The 9,682-nt window shown below is 42.6% G+C and overlaps 1 non-coding gene across 1 annotated transcript; it reads right to left on the reverse strand.

Annotated features, from left to right (window-relative positions):
- Positions 1-2,598: 2,598 nt before the first annotated feature.
- LOC115935657 (U6 spliceosomal RNA) lies at positions 2,599-2,706 on the reverse strand. The gene has a single exon (XR_004071281.1). It is a non-coding gene; the product is annotated as a U6 spliceosomal RNA (small nuclear RNA).
- Positions 2,707-9,682: the final 6,976 nt, after the last annotated feature.

The following is a 9,682-nucleotide window of genomic DNA, read 5'->3' on the forward strand; positions in this document are numbered from 1 at the left end:
AGTTACACCAAGAGCAAAACAAATGAATCCTCAAGCACTAATCCTTGGTTATCTGCACACCAAAGCCTGGTGTGTACTTTTTGCCTGAAAGCATGTTGTTCTCATTAGCAGTTATAACCAGATCAGGCCGGCTCATGAACACTAAGGAAACAGGCTCTTCACTTCCCTTGCTTTGAATTGCTGCTTCCTCTCTTGGCTCTGAGAATTATAAATGAATCTTATACAGGAGAATGTGTCTTCTGCCCATTGGCCACATTCGTGCTTATGTTTAGAACAACCCCATCTTCTTTCCTCTATTACTAATAGTATCTTATGGGTCTTAGACAATTTTTTTTTTTTTTTAACAGAGTCTCACTCTGTCGCTCAGGCTGGAGTGCAGTGGCACGATCTCAGCTCACTGCAACCTCCACCTCCTGGGTTCAAGCAATTCTCCTGCCTCAGCCTCCTGAGTAGCTGGGATTACAGGTGCGTGCCACCACGCCTGGCTAATTTTTGTATTTTTAGTAGAGACAGGGCTTCACCATGTTGGTCAGGCTGGTCTCAAACTCCTGACCTCGTGATCCACCCGCCTCGGCCTCCCAAAGTACTGGGATTACAGGCATGAGCCCCCGTGCTCAGCTGAATCTTAGATAACGTTTAAAAGAGCATTGCTAACAGGATTGGTGGTGGTAATTATGTTTTGGTGATGGTAATAGTGCTATAATTTCATTTAATTAGCAACAATATGAAAACAATGTTAAAGAAGAAATGTTAAAATAACAATAATAAAATTGAAAACCCACCACTTTCACATACTATTTCCATTTTTCATATGGCTTCATTAAGAGTGTCCATATTAAATATATTATTTTATATTGTTATTATTACAATATGATAATGATAAGCAAAACATCTGTACCTGGTGACGGATGGTGGACTGGGCGGGTGGGTATGTGTTATGGGTGAGGTGGCCAGCATTCACACCAAGTCTTTTTTTTAAATATTTTAATTCATACTTAATTTATTTTAACTTTTTTTTTTAATCGAGATAGCGTCTCGCTCTGTTACCCAGGCTGAAGTGCAGTGGTGCTATCTCAGCTCACTGCAAACTCTGCCTCTCCTGTTCAAGCAATTCCCATGCCTCAGCCTCCTGAGTAGCCGGGATTACAGGTGCCCATCACCATACCCACCTAATTTTTGTATTTTTAGTAGAGATGGGGTTTCACCATGTTGGCCAGGCTGGTCTCCAGCTCCTGACCTCAGGTGATCCATCTGCCTCAGCTTCCCAAAATGCTGGCATTACAGGCGTGAACCACCATGCTCGGTCATACTTAATTTATTTAATTGCATTTATTTATTTATTTATTTAAAAGATGGAGTCTTGCTCTGTTGCCCAGGCTGGAGTTCAGTGGTGCAATCACAGCTCACTGCAGTCTCAAATTCCTGGGCTCAAGCCACCCTCCTGCCTCAGCCAGCAGAGTAGCTGGGACTACAGATGCACACCATGATGCCAGGCTCCACCAAGTCTAAATTAAACTTATTAATTGATCAATACAATATTAATCTCTATTGACAGCTACAACTCATGGATACTCCATTAATTAGCAACTTAAAATGCCATCCTTCCAGATTCTAAACAGAGATTATAACATTTAACTCTTTGCTTCCCAACTCTCATGGAAGGCTGAGGTTTGAAAAACAGCACTCACGTAGAATTGCATGAATGCCCTAATTCAAGTATCTATTTCACTCCTCAGCAAGCAAGTCCCTGGGTGTGCTGCCTAACTTGGCCTTTTTTGTTTGTTTGCTTTTTTCTTTTTGCACTTTTTTCCTTTTGCCCTTATTTTTTGACTGAAATCAGCCGCATCAACCTCTTCATGTACCTCAGGTGATGTTATCAGAATTGACATGCTATTATGTCAAATCTCAAAATGAGAAGTACAAATAAAGATGTGAAAATGTGTATCACCTGAAAACTCACCAAAGAAATGTAAGCAACAGTGAGATTACTATGTTTGTTTACCGGATTAGCAGTGATTTCTTTTTAATTGATAATGAATACATTGCTAGGCAATCACAAGTGGTATGGTCGGGCTGGAGTGTCAAGCATGACAGGGATAGCAAGAGGGAGGGACCTGATCCATTCACTCATGTATTCAACAAATATTTATTAAGATCCTACTGTGTACCAGGCACAGGATAGGTGGTAAGGATACAATGGTGGGCAAAAACACATATGGTTCCTGCTCTTGTGGAGATATAGTCTAGTGGGGTAGATATCTATTAATCAATAATCACACTAATTAATCTAAGCTGGGCATTCTGCTCCAGGGACCACTAGGTGTCCTCATATCCACTCACTCTATCTACAATAACAGAGCTCCAGGTACACATTTACACACAAGGCAGCTAAAATAAAGGCTACTTTTCTGAGCCTCCCTTACGGCTGAGTGTAGCCACATAACCAAGTTCATTCATTCGTTCATTCTTTTTCTTTCATTCTTTCTTTCTCCTTTTCTTTCTCCTTTTCTTTCTTTCTCCTTTTCTTCTTTCCTTATTTCTTTCTCTCTCTCTCTTTCTTTCTTTCTTTCTTTCTTTTTCTCCTTCCTTCCTTCCTTCCTTCATATGGACCACATCACAAATTTGCATGTCACCCTTGCGCTGGGGCTGTAGCTAAGTTTCTCTGTATGGTTCCAATTTTAGTATATGTGCTACAGAAGCGAGCACGTGACCAAGTTCTGATCAGTAAAAGTTGAGTAAATGTAATGAGTGCAATTCCTGGGTCATGCTCTTATAAGCAGCAGCTGTTTCCTCCCTTTTCTCTTCCTTCCTTCCACTGGCTGGAATGTGGATGTGGCAGAGCATTCTCCCAAAGCATGCTAGGGAGCCCAGCAAGGCAGAAGTGTCCTGGGTTCCCAACATCGGAGCCTCCAGACAAGTCCTGGGCTGCTTAGGCCCACCCGGATTTAAAAAAATTACCTGGGCACAAAAATTACCTGGGCATGGTGGCAGATGCCTGTAATCCCAGCTACTCAGAAGGCTGAGGCAGGAAAATTGCTTGAACCTGGGAGGTGGAGGTTGCAGTGAGCCAAGATTGCACCACTGTACTCCTGCCTAGGCGACAAGAACAAAACTCTGTCTCAAAAAAAAAAAAATAGAACTAAACGAAGGCCACTGTGGCTTAGAGCCTAGAGTAAGAATGTATTAAAATAATGGTGGGAGCTGATGCCAGGCTTTGAGGACTTGAAGGCCATATCAGAGATGTGAGTCTTCATTCTAAGACCAGGGGGACTTGAGCCCAAGGAGTTCAAGACCAGCCTGAGCAACATAGGCAGACCCTCACCCAAAAGAAAAGTTAGCTGTGTGGTGGTGTGTACCTGTGGTCCCACACACTCAGGAGGCTGAGATGGGAAGATTTTTTGAGCCAAGGAAGTCAAAGCTGCAGTGAGCTGTAAGCTGTGATTCTGCCACTGCACTCCAGCCTGGGGAGACAGAATGAGACCCAGTCTCATTAAAAAATAAAATAAAATAAAATAAAATAAACAGTGGGAAATGGTTAAAATATTTTAAGCAGGGTAATGATATTATCAGATTTGTGTTTCAGATACTTTGCTCTAGTTGGGATTAGGGTTAGGATTGTGGTTTGGATAATACTACAGCAGTCTAGAAAGAAATTCACAACTACCTGAGGTGGTAAGTATTATTATTAACTGTATTTTAGAGACGTGAAAACTCTGGCTCTAGGCACACAATTAGTGGCTGAGCCAGGACGCAAAGCCAGGTCAGAGAGTGTTCTACCAGCATTGCCATAACTTATTTACCAGTCCCCTGGCATTGCACTGGGGTAGCAGAATAGTTTTTCTCTTGTATCTTGTGCACAAGGATTATATTACTGGGCACGATGCTTTACCCAACTTTCAAAGTAGACAGCCAACTTTATCTGCTAAGATATTCTTCCTCCTGTACCCTGATTCTGGTGAAGAAATGCTCCTGAACCCTCTGCCTCCACGTCTACCCATAAGTTGTGGGGACAGAAGCACAGTGTGAGAAACAGACTCCACCACACCTTCTTGGCTGTGCAAAGAAGTCAGATGATGTTGGAGTCTGTGCTACTGTGCCAGAAAGCATATTAAGGAAGAAATAGTCCCTCTAGTGCAGAAAACGGGCTCTTCCACGAATTCAGGACCTAATCTTTTTATATAGAAAATCCATGTAGAATGAGTGGGTCAGGGCCGGGCGCTGTGGCTCACGCATGTAATCCCAGGACTTTGGGAGGCTGAGGCGGGCAGATCACTTGAGACCAGCCTGGCCAACATGGTGAAACCCCGTCTCAACTAAAAATACAAAAATTACCTGGGTGTGGTGGCGTGTGCCTGTAATCCCAGCTACTCAGGAGGCTGAGGCAGGATAATGGCTTGAACCCAGGAAATGGAGGTTGCAATGAGCCAAGATCATGCATCTGCACTCCAGCCTAGGCGACAGAGCGAGACTCAGTCTCAAAAAAAAAAAAAAAAAGAATGAGAATGAGAATGGGTGGGTCAGGAAAAATGTTCACCTCCCCCAAAAAGCCGTAAGAGATAAGTTCTAATTTAGAAAAACATTCGTGTAGGAAAGAGAAGGGGGATTGCTGGAAGAGAAGGTGAAGGATTATGAAGATAAATTCATAGTTTACCCTTCACAATTAGCAGAGGGTGCATTATTTAAGAACAGCCTTTGTTTCTTAGTATAGCCTTCTCAGTCTTTGTTATTGATCATATGCCACCAAAAAACAAGTTCAGGATGGCTTTCTGTTTATTGTTAATATCAGAAAATATTCATATATCCTGTCTGGGGTTTTTTTGTGTGGGGGGTGTGCATATTTATATTCTGTTTTGAAAAAACACAGAAGAGTACCTTTTGGTATGCAGAATTTTCTTCTTAAACTTACACTGCCTTACTAACTTGAAAAATGTGTTCCTAATAAATAGCAAGATTTTTGGTGGGTGTGCTGTTAAGGTTTTGCTATCCACATTCAGTAACCATTAAATTACCAGTTCTAAGAGTTGTCAAATATTGACTGCGAAGTTGTTGCAAAGGTCTTTGCGAACACTTGACTGTCAGATTCTTGGTCACTTAGTTATTCTGGGCGTCTTATTTTTTTGAGGAGTCTCACTCTGTCACCCAGGCCTGAGTGCAGTGGCACAATCTCAGTTCACTGCAGCCTCTGCCTCCCGGGTTTAAGTGATTCTTGTGCCTCAGCCTCCCAAGTAGCTGGGACTACAGGTGCACGCCACCCCACCCAGCTAATTTTTGTATTTTTAGTAGAGACAGGGTTTCACTGTGTTATCCAGCCTTGTCTCGAACTCCTGACCTCAGGTGATCCACCCGCCCTGACCTCTGAAAGTGCTGGGATTTCAGGCACAAGCCACCGTGCCCAGCCTAGTTCTGGACATCTTCCATTCATCCCTCCAGATGCTCTCTACCCTTCTCCACTGTCCTCTGTGCTCTGGGAAGCTGACCACTATAGACTAGGTCAGCTGGCTCCCTTGTCTTCTGGTTACAGTGGGTCCAGCAATGGGGAGCCCAGCAGGAGATCTGAGGGTGTAGCAGTGTGATCCCTCCCTGTAGGGTTACTTCCAGCTGGTCTAGTTACATAAAGGAGGTCGGGGGGGCGGTCTTCGCTTTTCGCTTCCGTCAGACAGGCCCCTCTGTCTCCTGGTTCCCCCACCCTTGACCCTTTAGACTTAGAGCAATAATGGGGCCCCACTGCTACTAGCCCAGGGGGACTGCACTAATCATGGTTTCCTACACCTGGTCCACACCTCTGTAAACATTCCCTTTATTAAACTCTCCTTAAGTAATCCCAGTTTAAATGTGTCTTCTGTTTTCTTCAAGGACTCTGACTGACACAGTAATAATACCTTACAGCTAAAAGCTTTTACAGTGTCTCGTTAATGTATTCAGACTTGGATAACATATTTTGGATTTTTTAAACAGTAGACCTAGAACCTTAAAATGTGTCAGGGTTTGATTCCTAAATCTGTCTGCTGTTAAGTAGAACTGAACAGTGCCTTTGTTTTTGTCACTGGCATTTATTGTAGCCTTTGTGTTTTTATTTTCATCTGTTGTTCCCTGTATGGTTTTTATATTTATGTCATGTTAAGGCATGAAACAGCTTTTTCCCATTGATTATTGCTTGGTTCATTTTTTATCCTCTCTAATGCCCAGACTGACAAGCCTGTGAATGCCCTGAAGACAGGGACCAAGTGTTCTTCTGTTTGTATCCTCTGCATGAAGCACAGGACAGACATTTTGAATGAATGGAGAATATCATCTATTCTGGATTTCAGTTATTAGGGAGCAAAGATTATCAGACAGTGCTCTGCCCACCTGGGCACTACCCAGTCATGCTCTGAAGCCCCAGCAATGGCTGACAGGAATTTTATACATTCTCACAGCTTAACCACAGAGGTTGTATAATGTGAGTCAAAAATCAGAAATGAACCCAAACCTACTTTCCATTTCGAAGTAAAGTTTCTTTCATAGAGAATAAGGGATTCACAGGAATGTAAAAGAAATCCTTCAACTTGACAACCCACTGACAAGACAGCTGAAATGTATGAGACAGAAACCATTTTTCTTCTTTGCATTGAAAGTAGGTTAATGTGGTTAATTCATGAATGTTTAAATGGGATAATTTGCTCAGAGAAAAAAAATTGTTCATCTTTGAATTTTTGAAGGAGAAAAGAATGAAAAGGTAATGTGAGTCTGTGAGCCCCTCAGCTTCCGAAGGTCCCTCACCACCGTCTCCATTTGCTTTGCCCTCTTTCCATGCTCTGATCAGCTCTAATTTTTTTTTTTTTACCCTGCCAACATCTTGATTTTATCTAATTTTTGACTCACATTTTACAGCCTCTCTGGCTAAGCTGTAAGAACATATTACATACATTGGGATGGGTGCAGTGGCTCACAGCTATAATCCCAGCTTTAAGAGGCCAAGGCAGAAGGATTGCCTGAGCTCAGGAATTCGAGACCAGCCTGGGCAACTTATCAAGACCCCATTTCTACAAAATAAATTTTTTTTTAATTAGCTGTGCATGGTGGTGCATGCCTGTAGTCTCACTCAGCTACTGAGGAGGCTGAGGCAGAAGAATCGCTTGAGCCTAGGAGTTGGAGGTTACAGTGAGATATAATTGTGCCACTGCACTTCAGCCTGGGCGACAGTGAGACCCTAAAAAAAAAGAAAAAGAAATAAAAATTTTTTTTAATGTACAAAAAAAATAACATACATGTTTCCACCTTGCTTACTAAGTGTTGTTTACCTTTCTCATGTTTGCTCTGGCACTGGCCATTGTTTTAAACTTTACAATGCTGGTCTGGCTTGGTGGCTTACGCTTGTAATCCCAGCACTTTAAGGCTGAAGCAGGAGGTTCCCTTTAGCCCATGAGTTTGAGATCAGCCTGGGCAACCTCCCAACTACTTGGAGGGCTGAGACGGGAAGATCGCTTGAGCCTGTGAGGTCGAGGCTGCAGTGAGCCATGATGGCACCATCTCATTTCAGCCTGGGTAACAGCCAGACCATGTTTCAAAGATAAAAATAAAACAATATTAGAATGCTAAAACTTTCATTTTTAATTTTACAGGCCTAAGTATCCTCCTTTAATTAATTAGGCATTCATCAACTTTTATCATCTCAATTAAATGATGAAAGAGTTAATTTTTATCATTAATTTTTTCAGTTACTTTATATTAAGATCTTCATAGTATTGTTTATATTTTCAACCAGTGTATGTAATCCACGTATCCAACAATAAGTAGATATGCCAACTGAAGCAGATAAGGCCAATTAAAAAATGACAAATACACATGTGTCAACCTCCTTGGCAACTAATATGAGCAAATTCCAGTCAACCTCAACCTGGAAAAAGACCACTGGCAATGGCAGTGCCCCCACCGCTGCTGCATGGTCTATCCCAACTGCAGTCCCTGGCTGAGTATTCCAGTTCATTGCTTTTGGGTCTAAGCTCGCATCTTACCTCTCAAAAGCCCTGAATAAAGCCCTACAGAATTCTGACAGCCAGAACACAATCTTCACACATCTGTGACACACAGGACTTCAGAATTAGTCCCAATTGACAACCTCTTCATTCACTGAGAATCACTTCAGCTAGCATATCTCACTGGCCCACACCTCCCTACCCCTGTTCCTGTATTGCCCTGTAGACTTATTTTGAGTTACTGATCCTAATCATTCAATATTTACTGGCACCTGCTATGTGCCAGACATTAAGCATTGGTGAATGACAGGGTTGTGGTTGCTGTATCAACCCTCCTGTGGGCCTTTTCTTCTTCAAAAGGTAACAAACCGGCCAGGTGTGGTGGCTCATGCCTGTAATCCCAGCACTTTGGGAGGCTGAAGCGGGTGGATCATGAGGTCAAGAGATTGAGACCATCCTGGCCAACATGGGGAACCCCGTCTCTACTAAAAATACAAAAAATTAGCAGGGTGTGGTGGCACACGCCTGTAGTCCCAGCTACTCCGGAGGCTGAGGCAGGAGAATCTCTTGAACGCGGGAAGTGGAGGTTGCAGTGAGCTGAGATCACACCACTGCACTCCAGCCTGGCAAGAGAGCAATATTCCATCTCGAAAAAAAAAAAAAAGGTAACAAAACAAAAATTCTCCAGATCCTAAATGCTAAATCTTAACAAACTTTTAAGGACTACTAAAGACTAGAACCTAGACCTCTGTACAAACAGGTTTTGTTTGGTTTGTCTAAAATTAAGAAACTGCCTCTATGAGATTCCAGCACTCATTCATTCTTAACATAACCTCTTACCTCAGTGCTATGCTCGTGTTGGAAGAGTTATGCTCTTGTGTAAAAAAGCAGAATTTTGAGTGAGTCCAATCCCAAATTTTTTTTTTTTGAGATGGAGTTTCGCTCTTGTCACCCAGGCTGGAGTGAACGATCTCGGCTCACTGCAACCTCCACCTCCCGGGTTCAAGCAATTCTCCTGCCTCAGCCTCCCAAGTAGCTGAGACTACAGGCACCTGCCACTACGTCTGACTAATTTTTTGTATTTTTAGTAGAGATGGGGTTTCACCACGTTGGCCAGGCCAGTCTTGAACTCCTGACCTCAGGAGATCCACCCGCGTCAGCCACCCAAAGTGCTGGGATTACAGGCATGAGCCTCTGTGCCCAGCCCCAGTCTCGAATTCTGTTAGTTTGACTAGAAAGGTACACAGTAATGCATGCATGCCTTTGTTATTTTTAATTAACTTAAAAATGTTTATTTTTAGCTAATTTATTGGTGGAACCTGCCACCAATATTTCAGTGTAGGTTCTTTCTATTTTCTGTAAGTGTCGGCTGGCTGAGAAATAAAGAGAAAGAGTATAAAGAGAGGAATTTTACAGCTAGGCCTACAGGGGTGACATCACATATCAGGAGGACCATGATGCCCACCTGAGCTGCAAAACCAGCAAGTTTTATTAAGGATTTCAAAAGGGAAGGGGGTGCAAGAACAGGGAGTAGGTCACAAGATCACATGCTTCAAAGGGCAAAAAGAAGAACGAAGATCACATGCTTCTGAGGAAACAGGACAAAAGGCAAAACAGAACTACTGATAAGGGTCTATGTTCAGCTGTGTATGTATTGTCTTGATAAACATCTTAAACAACAGAAAACAGGGTTCAAGAGCAGAGAAACTGTCTGACCTCAAATTTAC

The sequence above is a fragment of the Gorilla gorilla genome, chromosome 7 (assembly GCF_029281585.2).
Source record: "Gorilla gorilla gorilla isolate KB3781 chromosome 7, NHGRI_mGorGor1-v2.1_pri, whole genome shotgun sequence".
Classification (NCBI taxonomy): Eukaryota; Metazoa; Chordata; class Mammalia; order Primates; family Hominidae; genus Gorilla; species Gorilla gorilla.